Source organism: Anser brachyrhynchus (genome assembly GCF_964034855.1).
Source record: "Anser brachyrhynchus genome assembly, chromosome: 17".
Taxonomy (NCBI): domain Eukaryota; kingdom Metazoa; phylum Chordata; class Aves; order Anseriformes; family Anatidae; genus Anser; species Anser brachyrhynchus.
Genome location: NC_137710.1, coordinates 4,160,450 through 4,174,669, shown reverse-complemented (window position 1 = coordinate 4,174,669; position 14,220 = coordinate 4,160,450).

The following is a 14,220-nucleotide window of genomic DNA, read 5'->3' as shown; positions in this document are numbered from 1 at the left end:
GGGTTTAGCCTGATTTATCATGGAAATAGCTGTGGTATAGCCCAGGTGATAAAGGGGGATCCCAGCAACCCAGAACTTGGTCCACAGGCGGAGCTAGATGCCCAAACCATGTCTCACAGGCAGGATGGGACTAGCCAAGTCTCTTTATGGCCAGTACTGCTGGACTGTTTCTGTGGCACGAGTCCTCACGCAGGGAGATAATTGAACCACGGCTGTAAATTCTTCCTGGTCTTGAAACCAAAATTATCCACCTGCAACCTGCGGCTCTCAGCCTGCCACCTCAGCAAGCAGCGACTGACACTGACCTACCAGTGCTCACTGCTGTCGTACAGGTAAGGCCAATAAAACACTGGAAAAAATAAATAAATTGCAAGAGCTCTTTGTTAACACAGATTTCGGGGGGGGGGGGTGGGGGCACCTCCCGGCCCTTTGCAGCCCAGCGCTGCTGCCAGGCGTGCTGGGGGGGGCTCGTAGGGTGCTGGGGGGGCTCGTAGGGTGCTCGGGGGGTGCCCGGGGGTGCCGGGCTGCCCAGGGGGGACCCGTGTGGAAATTTGGGGGGGTCGGGGCGCTGCTGAGCCGCGCTGAGGCCGCCGGGGGGAGCTGTGGTGCCGCGGAGGGCCCGGGCCGGAGGCTGAGCGGCCTGCGGAGGCCTGCCGGGTGCTCCCCGTGCCCTGCTGCCAGCCGGCTGTGTTCTCCCACGGGTTGCTGCTGGCCTCAGGGATTGCCACAGCCACCTCCTCTCGATGCCCGCAGCCCCAGGAGGCTGCCCGGAGGAGCACGGCGTGCCACGTCCCAGCTCCGCGAGGCCATGGCCGGAGAGAGGCCACCCCCAGCCAAGGGGCGCCTCCTGGCCCACAGCCTCCCCTGAGGGCTCGGCGTCCACGACATTTCCCCCCAGAGCCTCCACCAGCTCCTCTGAGGGCAGGTGAGTGATAGCACAGCCTCCCCCCCCCACCTGCGCCCGCAGCAGGGTGTTTTTATGATCACGGTATAAATGCAGCCCGGGAGCTGTTCCCCAGCCCTCCCTCCAGCCCTATCCCACCTCCCCGGCACCACGGGGCTGGGGGGGCTCAGACCTCTCTGGGAACCCCCCTGCAAGGAGCAGCCCCCACGTTACCCCCACCTGTGCCCACGGGGCTGCCAGCTGCCTGCCTGCCCCGCCTGGTCCTGCTGGGTTAAAGCTCGGCAGGTGCAGGGCGTTGAGCCTTGGTTTGGGAACAAGTTTTTGTTTTGCTCCACGTGATGTGATTGCTCTGCTTCTCGCCCTTGCGTCCAGGTTTGCTCCTGCACGGGCTGTGGCTCTGGTCCCCTGAGTGCAGGCCTCGCAGCAGCGATAAACTCCTCCAGCGATGAAGGGTGGTAAGTGATGGAAAGAGCTCCAGGGCTGCCTCTGTGCCCTCGGGTGGTTCCTCCTGCATTTTGTCTGCCTGGGAGGACAGCCAGGTTCCAGGAAACTGGCAGGGTTTGCATTAAGCTTCCCTAAAGCTCCTATATGTTTGCGGAGACTGTGTTTCTCATGGGGCAGAGTGGTGGTACCCCATGACCTGACCCAGCTGCTGCCTCACCAGCACCCTCCTGAGCCACCCAGGCACTACCAGTGCTGCTGAACTGGGGACCTGGGTGCTTCCCTGGGCACCCTACCTTGGAAAGTGCAATAGTTGTCTTTGGGGCACAGTTACAGCCTGGGTGCTGCTTTCCTGTCTGTGTTTTTTATTGTTTTTTTTTTTTTTAAAAAAAAAAAAAGGATGTAGGTAATGCAGTCACAATTACGGGGTGGCATTGTGTTGCAGGAGTGTGCTATGGGGAAACCCACAGCCACTATATGGTTCTGAGCTTTATGTGTATGCAGCTGCCTGTGTGGGACTGCAGATCCCAAAGCCCAGGTAGGAGGCGCCAGGAGGGGATTAAGGGGTTTGTGGAACCTGGTTTGTCTTACACTGAGCCGCAACGAACCCCTCTGTCCAGGTGGGAAGTATCTGGAGGGAGGACAAACTGCTCGTGGGGTTTTGGAGCAGAGCCTGTGTTGCTTCTCCATGGCTGGGCACCGCGGGGCTTGCCTGCGCTCCCATGCTGCTTGGTTTTAATCCTGTTTTGGACAGGGATCTCTGCTGTGTCACACTGTGGTGCAACACTTGGGTCCTGGCCATGCCCATGCGGCTTAAACCACCATCCCTCGTGCATGCGAGCTGGGGGTCCAGCCTGACCCCCTCTCTCCAGGCTATGTGATCTGCCCTGGTTCGAGCCCTTTCTCAGTCCGACACCGAGCAGAAAGCATTTTTCCCCTCCGTGCCGCAGTGCTGGCGCGAGCAGTGCCCGGCAGCCTCGGCCCCCAGCTGCCCTCTGCGCCTTGCCAGCGCAGCGCTCTGCGCAGCCCTCTGCCGCCTTGGCTGCAGACCAGCCTGCCTGGTGGTGCAGAGAGCTCTGTCGTGTCCCTTCCCCTGCTGCAAACAGAGGGGCAGAGCTGGGAGACCCCGGCATCGCCCCCAGCATGAGCTGTGCCGTGGGTACATCCTGCGTGCCGAGACCTGCTTCGAGGGTGTTACCATTGCAGAAAGCAAATAAGGGCTGCTGGGCTTTGCCAAAGAAGTCTCTGCTCCCAAGCGTGTGTTGGATGTCAGTGTTAAACCTCCCGGTGTTCGCTGCCTTGTTTAAGTAGCGTGACTGAACTTCTCTGTTCCTCCTGATAGCAGGGACGCAGGAGCTTAACTTTACCGCCTCGCTAGTCACCAGAGACAGGGCTGGGCCATTTCTGGGAAAAAACACTTGTGCACGAGCTCCTCGACCCCGCGCTGTCAGGAATTCTCCTGCCCTTTAAAACGGGAAGGAAAAAACATGACATCCCCCCTGCTTTGAGCAGTTCCTTTTACCAAGGTGCCACCCCGCCCTGGTGGGGAGAGCCCCGGCCTTACCCCGTCGTGCAGCGGGGTGCTCTGCTGGGGATGCTCCATCCCTGCTGCCGTGGGTGTGGGGGTCCCTGTGGTGCTTCACGTGTGGAACCCCAGCCAGGGTGAGCCGGTGCAGGGGCCCATCCTGAGTCCCCGTTTCCCCTTCCTATCTTGGTGTGGTGCCCGTCAGGGAGGTTCCCCCAGGGACCAGTGACGTGCGGCCGGCGCGCAGCCAGGGCTCCCTGCGCTCGGTGGCTCCCTGGGAGCGCTCGTTTTCTGGAGCAAGAGAAACAATTCCTAAAAAGGAGCAGTCGGATGGAAAATTGATACCAAATGGTGATATCAGTCCCCTGAGAAATAAGGTTTGATCTCTCAGCATGTGGTTCCTGGGGGTTAGGACACAAGCACACAATGCTATTTTGGAGGGATTTAAAAAAAAAAAAATAAAGTTTATTTTCTCCTTTTGTAAGTTCACAATTTTCCCAGACTTGAGCTGGCTTCAGATGTGATGCTGATGGCACAGGTTGCGCTTCGGGTGTGCGTGATGGCTGCAGGGTGAGGAGGGTCTGCAGGGTTGTGCTTGGCCCTGGTCCTGCAGGGCCAGGGGATGTCCCAGGCTGGCAATCCTTCCCATCTCCGCTGTGACAGCGGCCCTGTGGCTGCTGCTGAGCACCATTTCTGGGGGTGTCCGGCTGCATGGTGTTGAGCTGAATTAATTTCATTACGTTTAATTATGTTGCTTGTGGCCGCACTGCTCTGTTTTATTTAAAAAACAACACTGTGACCCAGCTGCTTTCTGCCTTTTCCATCTGAACCAGTTTCTGGACCAGTTCTTGTAGGAAAATGCCTGCTGAGCCGCTGGTGCTGCTGCCAGGAGGCTTCCCCTTGTGCCCACAGCCCACGGGGCCGTGGGTCGCGGTGTCCCGCTGCTCGCAGTGCTGAGCGCGGTGCCGGCAGTGGCCGGGGGGAGCTGAGCTTTGCAGCTGAGCTTCCAGGGAAGGAATTTCCAGCAACTGCAAATCCCTTCCCCAAAGACAGCACTTCAAGGAATTACCCTCTCCCCCCTCGCTGGAGACTTCCTCTGCTTTTCCAAGTAAGCCTTTGGCTTGGGGCCATGTATGTGGAAACCGGAGCGGAGCAGATCCATGGGAACGTTGGGGGCTGGCGCCCGGTGCTGGCCAGGTTCACAGTGCACGGCTCTTATCTGCATCGAGTGCCCCGAGTCAAGATGCTGAGCTGCTCCCTCTTAGCTACGTCCCCTGTGAGCACTGTTTCCAGTGAGCTGAATACCACGAGGAGCAGCGAAGCCACCTTCAGTGCCAACAAAAATAAAGGGAGATTGGGATTTTTTTTTTTTGGAGCACTGTTCTAGCAAATAGTTCCCAGTGTTGCTAACTCCGTCCCCTGGCTTTGTCCTTCCAAACCAGGGCTGCCGTGGGTCCAGCTGTGCTGCGCGTCCTGCAGCAGTGCAGGGAGACCACCTGTGGGACCCTGCCTGCAGAGAGCTGCCAAACAGCCCCGTGTTTGCTCTTCCCCCTTCTCTAGAAGCTGCTGTGTGTGCAGGACTCGTTCCCATGAGGTGACTGGGGCAGGATGGCCCGTACCTTCGCAGCCAACAGCCCTCTGCAGCCGGGCTCGGGGACCTTTCAGAGCTGGCACACGCACGGCAGGAGCCGGGAGGTTCTGAGCCTTGGCCCCATCTGCTCCCGCTGTGCTGCTGCCAGCCCTGTGAGTGCTGCTCCAGCCTGGCCTCTGCCCTGCGGGGAGGGCTGGGGACTCTGGCTGCCCTCCCGAGCAGGCAATCAGGGGTGGAGGCTGGGATCTGTCCCCCCTCCCTGCCTAATCCCCGCTCGGTGCCCTGGCGGGCGCATCCCCGCAGACATACCTTGTGGATTTTCTTTGCCTCGTAAATATTCCCCTGCCCTTCCCGGTGCCCCTGGCAAATAAATTATCTGAAGCTACGTTTCCCCGTTTCAAAGCCTCGTGAAAGAAACCAGAGGGTTTAGCGGCCGCGGCTGGCTGGGGTTGTTCACATACCATCCACCCATTTGCATTTGATCTACTTCATCCTGCGTTAAGTAATCCTTGAAAGCCGCGGTCGGTCGGCCGGCTGCAGCCCCTCTGCGTGCCTGTAAATCACCGGGGCATGTCACACGCAGCTACGCGAGCGTGTCTGACCCCTTAATCCGAGCTGAAGCGTCCCCCTGCCCCAGAAAGAAACCGTCCTTCGTAACTCAGAAATTGTGCAACCCCGTGCCCCGCGTGCAGCCGCACCACGGGCTCTCTCCCGTGTAATAAATCAGAGATTGTTCCCTTCTTCCCCATTGCCTCCACCCAAAGGTGGCTGTTGCTCAGCAGTGGCCTGACTTTAATTACTAGGTGCTGCTAATTGGCTTTCCGGGAAAGGTTTCAGTGTTTGAAGCGCCATGTGGCTCTGATCGATTCTTTCGGTGCCTCCTGTGGGTGAGCTCTGCTGGGCGCGAGCCCTCGGCCAGGACCTGAGCTGAGAGTGCCCATGGTGTTCGCCCAGGAGGCTCTCAGGCACTTCCCCCTGCCCAACTGGGGCCTCGCGAGCTCCCCTGCGTGCACAGGGGTGGATTTTAGCCTCTGAGAATGAATTCCAAGGGTCGATGCTGAAATAAAGCAGATGGGCTGATTGTGGAGGTCAGAGCAAGCGAAAGGGTGTGCCCTGCCAGGCGTCCTGCGACGCAGACGTCCTGACTGCTCCAGCAGCTGTCAGGAGCCCGAACGAACGAGGCAAGGTGCCCAAGGCGTGCGCGGGGATCTCATTTACCTGGTAATTAACGGAAATCGTGAAACAAATCAACACGTGCTCCCTACGGAGATCTTTGCGCTCCGGTTTCAAATGGAAAACCAGGTAGGGGCTGAGTGAGAGCAGCACGTGGTGCCGGCACGGTGGGGCAGGAGCTGGCCCCTCTGCCCCATCGCTTACCCAAGGGACCGCCTGGCTGAGGGGTGCCAGACGCCACCTCTCCCCAGCCGAGGTGCTCAGAGGTGCAGAGGGGGAAGGAAGATGTAACAGCGAGCCCGTCGTCTCCCTCTGTGCCCGCTCGACCCAACACATCACCGCGGGCTTTCCTGCTCCAGCCCTCCTGCCACACCGTGCGGGCACCAGCCCCGGGCATTCGCTTTCTGCTTTGGAGAAACAAGGTGCCGTGCTGCTTCTTGCAAGTGAATTAAGTTGGCTCGGTTTAAAGATTAAAAAGGGCTGTTCTCTGACATTTTCCTCCTCCCAGAGCAGCGCTGCTCTGCGGTGCTGCTCTGAGGGGAGCAGCCGTGGTTCCTCTGGCTCAGGGCTTTAAGGACGAGAGCGCTGTGGTTCCCCGTCTTGTTGTTTGTTATTCTCTGTGTGCAAAATGGTATTGCAGAACAAAATCTTGCAAACAATTAATGCCAATCGGAGCCGCTGACAGCCAGACCCCAGCGGCTTGGAGCATGGGATGAGCCATTGCACTGCAGTGCCTGGGCTCTGGGTGCTTCTGGGGGAACCAACCCCAAAAAAGCAGAGGTGAGGGCGTAGCTCGCCTGTGGGTCCTCTCCTGCCAGTAGGTAGCGACTGACAGAATCCCTGAAGCATAAGGCTTATGATCCCTTCAGAAAAACTTCACCTGAATGTTAACTGTGTTCTGAGTTATAGTAAATGCCAAATCCCTTTTGAATCTCGCTGAAGTCTTCTTTAAAAATATGCAAACAACCTTTGTGTCTTTCTAAAAGGAAAACAAAACAAACACCTCCCTACTTCTGCAAATTTAAAACCAAAAATACCTTGCTTCCTGGGTATAGATACCCAGCCCTCTAGTGAGCACGAACTGGCGCAGTGATGGGAGGGCAGCGCTCGGATCCTGCCCCTCTGCCACAGCTCATCCGAGTGCCGCAGGAAAATCTCTCCTGGATACCCTGACAGGGTAAACCGCACAAGCTCTGTCTGAGGAATTGGTGGGCTCTTGCTCTCCCTTTGATATCGCTCACGTTATAATTAAGAGATAATGTCAATAGAATAAAACATTGTCTCAGGATAATGGTCTCCTGCTGCTACAGAAGTGTCAAGGCGAAGTCAAATCATTTATCAAAAATGAATGTTGAGGCAAGCCTGGGACGTTTGTTTTCACAGCAAGAGGCATTAATCCTGGGACAACAATATTCCGGCGCTGTTATTTCTCCTGCGCTCGGTGATTGATGCCGGAGCATCGCTGCCCGAGAGCCGCGGGTGCGGCTGAGCGATAGGCTCTCGGTGCAGCGCTATTGACCAGGTGGATTTGGACACGTCCAGATACATAACAGTAAATCGAGGAGCGGGGGATGATGAGGGTGCATGTCAGCAAGTCTGGTTTTTATTTCTAAAGCTGAGCAGTGCCGGGGCCAGCCGGGCTGTGTTTTGGTGCTGCGGCAGCCGCGGAGCCGTGCTCTTTCCTTTTCCCCAGCGCAGAGCCTGCCCCAGCCCCATCCACACACCCAAGGCAGAAGCTCACTTTGGGGCTTTTTGGGGGCCCTTCTGGCTGGGGTCTTGGTGCAGGGCTGAGCAGCTTGCTGGCAGTCAGCTTTATGCGTTTTTGAAGCACTGCTGGGTACAAATAACCCCAGTTTGCGTTAGGAGAAGCTGCAAGGTCACCACATGAAATTAAAGACACGTAGTGGCAATTAGACTTGAAACGTGGTCCCATGAGGGTGTACAAAACCCTTCCAGACTTTTTCTTTTTTTTTCCCTCTGGGTTTGTTAGTGGAGAGAATTACACATCTAGCAAACATTTGGGCAGCAGAGGAACACAAGTGCTTTGTACCGTCTCCAAATGGCACGTGTTTTTCCGAGGCAGCCTCTGGTACCCCATGCACAGAAGCTGCCTGCTTGCGCGAGCACGTTGGGTCCTCAGGAGCCCCTGGCCCCACAGGGATCAGCCCCCTCCTGTGGTGTGCTCCGTGGGTTGATGAGGCTGGACATGACCGACTTTATTTTATATACGGGAGAATTAATTGGAGCTGGGGTTGACTTCGTTACCCGGTGCTAAATGGCTCCCTAGCACTGCGTCAGTCTCAGGGAGCCCGATGGGACGTGAGCCCCATGGAGGCAGTGCCCAGCCATGGGAGCTGCTCTGCTGGCACCTCCTCTCCTCTCCCTTCATCCTCTGTGCCTTGTGCGGCTGCTCGCAGTGCATCGCCTTGAGGTGCCGTCAGCAGCTTGGACGCAGGACAAGCTTTGGGGTGCACGGGGGCTGTCAGGCACAGGCTCCATCCTTCCGAAGCTCTGCGTGGTTTGAGTCTCTCCATGGAGATGCTCCTTTCCCGAGGGCTCCCAGCCCCGTGTCCCACCACTTTGTGGGGCTGCCCAGAGCTGTGAGCAGCTGGGCAGGAGGAGAAACGCCCTGGATAGATGGATGATGCTCTGCACCGCTCCGTGCTGCGGGCTGGTGTGGCTGGGAGCTGGGTTTGGGATCCGGGAGGTGCTGGGGACGCTAGGACCCCCTGATCCTGCTGGCTGCCAGTGTGGGTGCATTCCACACATCTGGCTTAAAAAATAATAACGAAAAAATAGGTTCCCAGATTTAGATGCCCAAATCCATGGGTCTGGCACCTTTGCAAGAGGATAGAGGAAACAGTGAGCTGGTTCCCAGCTGGGTTTGAGGGCACTGAGTCAGAGGCTTGTAACTACAATTATGCTTCCATGCAGCATGGGGCAGGATAACTGAAAAGCAGGGGAAGAAACTGTGCGTCTTGTGGGCTGTTGCTCACCCTTCAGGCCAGAGAACTCCAGCTTGTTTGGAAAGGGACATTTTCCACCACCACCTTTCCGCTTACCCTCGGAAAGTGGGCACTCAGACCGTGCTCACGTACAAGGTGGGCACTGGAGAGAAAACAGACCGACGCCGTGGGCTGTAGCTGCCAACAGCAGCCTGAGGCACACGTAGTGGTGCTGGCAGCTGCAGCCGTGCGGTGATTTAGCCAGGAAATGATTCAGTCAAAACAAGGGATGCTCAAGGGCGTCCCGAGCCCCCGGAGCACCCTGTGCCGGGCATCAGAGAAACGCGATTGCTTGTCGGGGACGGTGTGTGCAGTCCCTCTCTGGCACCGACGTCTGCTCCTGCTGCAAACACCGATAAAGATGTCAAGCCAACGCATTTGGGGGAATAAATCACGGTGTCCTCTCCTGCCCAGAGCATCAAGGTGTCTCTTGGTGCGGCGTCAGGGATACTCTGCTGGCTCGCCGCGGGGCCGCCCATCGCTGCGGCCTCGGGCAGGTGTGGATGGGAGCCCCCAGCCCAGCGGCTCCGGGTGCAGGGTGCTGCTGTTGCCTGGTAGTGGTCAAAAAAAAATTAATAATAAAAAGGTGGTAAACTTAAAATGATGGAGTGCTTTGGGCCAGACCTTTGCCGTCACTGTGAAGCAGCGAGCCCTGATTTAAACAGCCCCTTCAGCAACTGACCTACACCGAACAAATCCATTTACAGTGTCTTGTTTCTCCTCACTGTTTAACTACCAGAGTTCAGAGACGATTCCTTAAATGTTAATGGTGCAGGAATTTGGAAACTTTCCCAGAGTTGCTAAGGGAGCCGCGCAGGAATATGTCTGACTTGCTTATGCAGTTCAATTTCCTGCTGAACATCAGACACGCTGTTCTCGCCTACTGCTTTGTAATTAAAGTGCTGAAAGACCATCACTCTTTGGGGCTGGTCGGGCCCGGATTCGCCCCGGGTGAGGTCCGGCTGTGTGCAGGGTTTGGTGTTGTGTCTGCCCCATGCCCTCCTCCCCAGAGCGGGTTTTCCTCGGGCATTTGGCTGGCCACGAGCACGGTGCTGCTACCAGGTGGTGTCGGCTGTGCCGTGGGCAGGGGGTTCGGTCACCGGGGCTGGGGTCTGCTTGCTTTAGGGTGTGTGCGTCCATCTCCCACGGCTTCCGTGCAGCGGGAAGAGGCTTTTAATGGGATTTGAAATATGTGCCCTGAATCTGCATCTAGCCTGTGCCGCGTCTCCTGCGCTGCCCATGGCGCTGGGACCAGGGTGAGGGGCAGGGCCCAGCTTCACCAGTTTGGCACGTGAAGGTCTCGTGTTGGCCTGGCTGCTGGGGTGAGGCTGGGCTCTCCCTGTGGGCACCGACACTTCTCGAGAGCCCTTTTCCAAAGGGCAGTGCGGTCCTGACACTGTCCTGCAGCCCCTCCAGCCAGTGGTCCAGAGGGTGACCCCTATAGAGCTTGAAGAGGTTTTGGGGGCTCAGAAGTGCTCGGTTTTGGTACTTGGGGGTGATAGTCATGGGTATTTGAGGTGCAGCAGGTGCATGGAGATGGGGAACGAACATCCAGCCTGGAAAAAAGCACAAGGCAAAGCGTAGGAAATGTGAAGCCCTTTGTCAAACCATAGCTACGTGCCCACAGCAAAGGGGTGGCTATGCTGAGACCTCCCACCCCGTCCCCTAAGCACCCTGCTAGGGTGCTGGCACAGCACGGCTGTGGTGGGACGGAGGTTTTCCTCCTTGGGACCGGCAGAGCTGGCTGTTGGTGCTCGCCGTGGACGTGGCTGGTGGAAACGAGGGCTTTGAAAGAAGCGGCGAGCATGGAGCTGGCACGGCCTTCCCCCTCCCTTTCGGCTCTAAACTTGGACCCGGCTCCTTCCACTGTCTCGTTGAGAACAAGTGCTTGGCCCAAGTTGCATGGCAAATTCTGACATTTTAAAAATTGATGCCTTTTTCTGCTCATAACTTAAGCTGCCTAGTTTATCAGAGACATATGGAAAGTTTATTACATTCTTATTACGGATCCAGCCAAGTGAGCTGACTAATGAATGCGGTTTTATTTATTTATTTTTTTTTTAAGCTAGGACTTGGCGTGAGAGACCTCCTCCTAAAGGCATTAGCTTTGGTTCAAGACATAAATCACGAGGAGTTTTCCCCCTCTGTACCAAGAGCTCAGCTCGATGAGAGCCGCAGCGGCGCGTGCGACCAGGGGATGGAAAGTGAGGCGTGGGCAGCCAGCAGGGGCTGCAGAAACACGGCTGCGGACGGGGTGCCAGGAGGAGATTTTGGTTGCTGCACCCTCAGAGCCGAGCACAGACCGGCTGCCAGGACAAATTGCACATATCCACAGGAAATTGTTGCTCTGTGGCTTAAAATCTCTGGGGCTTTGTTCCCAGGCACCGGGGGCGTAGCCGTCCCGTGGGGCAGGCGGGCTGCGGCTGGGTCCCCGCACAGCTTTTGGCGGCCGAGGGAAGCGTTAAACTCCTTCCAGGCTGCTCGGGGAGAGCTCAGCCTGGTGCCAGGTATGAGAGAGTGGAAACACAGCCTCACGCTGGCCGGCTGCCCAAGCCCGCTGCCTGGGGACACTCCTGGGCTTTGCAGCGGATGCACGGCTCCGGCACGGCTCCGGCACGGCCACCGCCGCCCCCAGCAGCCCCTGCCCATCACCTTGGTGCCCATCCGTGCTCATCTCCGGAGGCCTTCACCACTCCCACAAAATATTTGCTGGGTGTCACGGAGCCGAGGTGACTCCCAGCAGTGTCACCCAGGCAGTGGCTCTGCTCCCGCTGCCCTCGGTGGCCCAGTTTTGTCCCCAGACGGCCAGCAACGCCTGAGGCTTTATTGGCCTTATTGCCTGGGAGAAAGCAAAACTTTCCCATGTTCCGTGGATGTCCTGGCGAAAGGCTCGACCTTGGGCTTTGTCCTCTCTAGCTTTGTCTTGGATCCTTTCAAGGCAGGAACAAGAAATAGCCACTTACGTGGCTCTGTTAGTATTTTTAGGTTGAAGGCAGCGTGTTTCTGTTCCGTCGCTGTGTTTGGGCTGTGCGTGGTGACAACGGCTGGGTGACAACGGCTGCCTGTGCCTGTCCCCTCCGGTGGGCCCCCAGTCCCTGCCGGGTGATCCACGGCTGCAAGCTTGTGTTTTTCCAGGCTGGTGCCCCTGTTTGACGCTCGGCAGCACGAGCCATTTCTCTGGTTATTTGGAAGGGAGCGCACGTTCCTTTGCAGGCTGGGTGTGCCCCTGTTCCCTCGGAGAACGCGGCTTCGGTGTGCAAACCACCGACTCCCTGCTCCCCTAAGCGCGGTGACCCAAAGCCCATCACCGGCTGATCCCCCCAGGGGGTCATGCTCCCGTCTCACCTCTGGCCCAGGATCCCACCCCCAGGGGTGCCATCGGCACGGTGCCTCCCTTTCCAGCACCGCCGTGCCCGGAGGATGCTCCCGAATCTCAGCAGCTCCGGGCAGTTCTGGCTTTCCCTTTACAGCAACCACACGCGTCAGATTTGGGGTCGTTTGGCTCGTGGATTCGGTTGGTTCTAGCTGGAATTATCGCTGGGTTTTTACTACCTAAAATATCCGCCTGTATCTTCTCTCTGCTGTTCTGCAATTTATAGTGCCCGCTGGGATTATGACAACAGCACTGCAGAATGCAAGTTTTTGGCTTGGCTCTTGCGGTTTTACTGCCTGGCCTTGCATAATGCGGAGCTCTTGGGGCCAGCTCCCATGCCTGTCCCGCTCTACAGCTGGCATTTCGTGGCTCGCTGAGTGTCTCCATGCCACCTCATCTGGCGGCCGTTCCGCCACCTGCCCCTTACATCCCTTGCGCTCTGGCTTGCGTTTCTACCATCTATAGGCAAAATCTCTTCCTCTGACTCAGTACTTGGTGCTTTTCCCCCCCTTCGCTCTACAGACTTTGGCATAATGTCATCCCGCTGTTAGCATGTGGGGTACCACATGTGGGACGCATTTGGAGAGAGGATTTTCCCTCTAATGCACTGGGGACAAGCCTTTGCTGCTTCCTCCTCCCGTCCGTGCGCCCTGCTTTGGTGTGACGCAGGTGTACCTCCCCGGGGAGTCTGCCAAATCCTCTCTCCTCTCGGCTCTGCTTCTTCCCCTGGTTCCTCTGCAGACCAGGCTCACTGGCCCTGAGCACTTTTGCAGGTTTTGAGCCGGGGAGGCGTTTTACACCAGCTCTGCACCTTTCTCCTTACGGTTACACCCCCCAAGTCCTGGCTAAGTGCGAGGTTGCTCTGCTCTGTTCCTTGTCCCTGTTCCTCACTGACAACGGATTAGTGCATCTCCTAACATTGGATCACCCCAACTGCAGCCATCTGGTGCTCTTTAACAATACAAAGACCTATTGTTTGCTCAGGAATCCTTCTTCTGGCAAGGTACCTCCGCTTCTGGAGCGCTCGGCGGGTTTTGCCGGGGTCCTTCTGCTCTGCTGGCAAGCGCAGGTGCCTTTGGAGCGGCCGTGCTCCCTGACAGAGGCACCGCTCGGGCTTCGCTTTCCTCTTTTGCCTCTCCTAATTACAACCCTGAAGTTTCCCACAGTGACCCTGCACTGAAAAGTGTCTCCACCTTTTGGCAGGGACAGGACCTGGGGTCATCTTCGTGGGAGAAACATTCCGAGATTTGGGTTTCCGCCCTGCCCAGCATCAAATCCCTTAGTGTCCTTCAGCATCGAACCCTCCCTCAGAGCCAGGGCCGTGGCCAAAACGCCACGTCCCTGTGCAGAAAGGAGAGCAAGGGGTTAAAAGCAGAGGACGGGGATGCCAGCTGGGACGGTGCTGCATGACAAACGCGGCTTTTGCATTTCGCTCTGCAAGTGAGCCCAGAGCCACCCTAATTTCGGAGAGAGCCGCCTCTGAACCAGCAGTGACTCAGAGGAATTTATCCGTCGCGCGGGGAGGCTCCGTCCTGCAGGCTGCGGCAGCCGCTTGCAGGTTTAATTTGTAAATGCTGACACATGGCATTTCCTCGCCGTCGCGTTGCGAAGGGCGGCGTGTCTGTCGGCACTTCCAATTTGTCACTGTCAGCACCGGCCTCGTATCCTGCTCGTCTCTGAGATGTCTTCTGATCGGCGCCGTGGAAGTTATTGGCACGCAATTTATCATTTAATATTACCAGAAGGGTTTCTTCTACAAGCAGCCCCCGAATGATTACCCAGATTATATTGGGTAGTTCTTCCCTTCACCTGCAAGCATCTCTCTTGGCTTGTTTCTGGTGCCCTGCCTGAGCTAGTGCTTGATGCTGTCGTGCAGAGGAGAAAAACTGCCCTTGATGCGGCGCCTCCTTCGCCAAAAAGCCCGACAAACGAGCAGCCAGCGCTGCCTGCACGCAGGTTTTGCAGAAGGAGAAGCTGCATTCGGGGCTCCTTCAGGGCTGCACCTTCCCGTTCGCATCTCCGGCAGCCAGGGAAATGCCTCCCCACGCCGTGCTGGGGGGTGCATGGGGGCAAGCAGGGTGCCTGCACCCCCAGACCCCCAGGGTGCAAGGAGGGGCTGTGCCTTTCCTCCCTGACTCTAAAACCCCTTCCTGCAGCCCAGGCACACCTCGGGGGCGGTGGCAGTGCCTCCCCCTGCCCGTGGGTTTT